We start from the raw sequence: 2268 nt of genomic DNA on the forward strand, positions 1-2268 counted from the left end.
CGTCTGAGCACTAGTGCCTGGGTTTTACCCCTTTCTCCTGCTCTTCCGGCCTGCTACTCTGTGCTACGCCCATGCTTACCTTGCTCCCCGAGACCCGGTCTCTCTTGGGAGGGTAACAAGGGAAAGTGTTCAGTGCAGATCAGTGAGTAAGCACCAGCCCGCCTGTGCTTACCTTGCTCCCCTGTTAATTAGACTTAAAAAAAAACAATAAAAGGATTAGTGAATGGTTTTGGATAACAAAGTCTAGTTTTACCATACCTTTTACTAAAACACATTCTCCAAAATCTTAATTTAATATAGGTGGACCCAGAAAATGTCCAAGAAATATATCAAATTGAATTGTCCATGTAGAAATTGTGGCATATTTTTTTGTATTTTAAATAGTGACTAAAACAAGCATACCCACATTGCTGTTGTTAGTTGCTGTGGAGTCAATTTTGACTCATAGTGCACCCATGTGCACAGAGTAGAACTGCTCCATATGGCTTTCAAGTCTTTAATCTTTATGAACCACTAAATGCCATGCTCATGCTTCTGAAATCTACGTAATGAGTGGATAAAAGTTTAAAAGTATATTCACAGATTAAATAATGCCAATACATGGAACCAAACAACAAATGATGAGAAATGCTTTGTGTGTTTTTCTCCCTGCTAAAGTTTCAAAGTGTTCATGTCAAAGAAAAGAAAGAAGGAAGGAATGAAGGGAGGGAAGAAGAGAGAAGAAGGGAGGGAGGGAGGGAGAAATCTGCTTACATAAGATGGTAAGAAGGTAAGGATTTTTATAAGTATTATTTTGTGTTTCTAAAAGTTTTCTGCCTGAGGTATTATCTCTACTTTTAAGATAGAGTATGTCTTTAATGTGCCATATTTTTACTAGCAACTGAATGCTTAACCATTGTGCCACCAGGACTCCTTATGACCAGATTAGTATTCACTACTCCTTTTACAATTTAGTTCCATCACAAAACATTTGATAACTCCTCACTACCTTCCAACTGAAATCGTAATTCTTTATCTTACAATCATACTTACATAGTCTGACCATAACTTATTTCATGTCTTATCTATTTACCTATCCACCTAAAGTCATAATTTCACATTGGTGTGGAATTGACTTCAAGACTCATTGTATACGCTCTGAAGAATTTTATATTCTTATGAGCTCCTCTCAGATCTCCAGTTCTTATACTTAACTGCTTTCTTGACATCACAACTTGGATGTTTCAAAAGCAACATAACCCTAACACATTTAAAATAGAACTAACTAAAATGTGTTGTTGATAGCTCTTTCTCATTTCTAAACATGACAAAACCACCCACACAGTTGTTCAGGTCAGAAGCCCAATACATCAAATCACCCATGCAAACTACCAGCAAGCCTGTTGTCTCTAACAGCACAATACATCTCAAACCCAGTCATGTGACTCCAGGCCCCACTGCAGCCACCTAGTCCAACTTACCAGGTAGGTGATGTGCTGCACCTGCGATCTTTTAACTTGTTCTCCTGATCCTCTGCCCACTATTGGAAAAAAAAAAAAAAGTGACTTGGGTGAAATTTTACAAAGTAGATTTGTTTTACATTCTAGAGTTCATACACACTTTTGTTTTGTTTTGTTTTGTGACATTGCATTACCTGCAGTGTAACAGCTCTCCTCCCACTTCCTCCCTGTGTCCTTCTTGCCTATGCATTCCTGCCTCCCTACCTTGCTCCCTGTACAAATGCTGCCTTTCTGATCTCCCGTGGTTGGTTGTTCAAAGGAGAGCATCTCAGTGGTATAGGTCCTCAGTTCATAGGTCTGTCTATTGTTTATCTGAGAGTTAAACCAAGGGATTAAGTTCAATTCCAGGCATGAAGGGTTGTACAGGGCCATAGCTTTAGTAGTTTCACCAGTCTCTACCAGACCAGTAATCCTCATTTTTTGTATCATTTTGAGTTTTGTTCCACACTTCCTCTCACTCTACCCAGGATCTTCAATTTTGATCCATTTCTGAGTGGTTGACATTGTTAGCCAGCCATCATGTAGTTGTCCTATTCTCAGGATCATATACACTGAGTGTGGTGTAGTAAATTACTTAGTGTGGCTTTTCTACCCATAAGTCTTTGTGAACTCCAAGGTGGGATTTACTATGAGCAACTGAGGAGCTCCTGATTGCTGAGTTGTCCACCTGGAGTATTTCTTTTGGAAGTGGCACAAAACAATGTTCTGGGAGGTGCCCACTCTCTCTCAAGTGCTTAGAGTTCTGATGCTATGATTGGCTAGTTTGACC

This window comes from Orycteropus afer, unplaced genomic scaffold (genome assembly GCF_000298275.1).
Source record: "Orycteropus afer afer isolate SDZICR_OR568_19922 unplaced genomic scaffold, OryAfe1.0 scaffold00021, whole genome shotgun sequence".
In the NCBI taxonomy this organism is placed as follows: Eukaryota; Metazoa; Chordata; class Mammalia; order Tubulidentata; family Orycteropodidae; genus Orycteropus; species Orycteropus afer.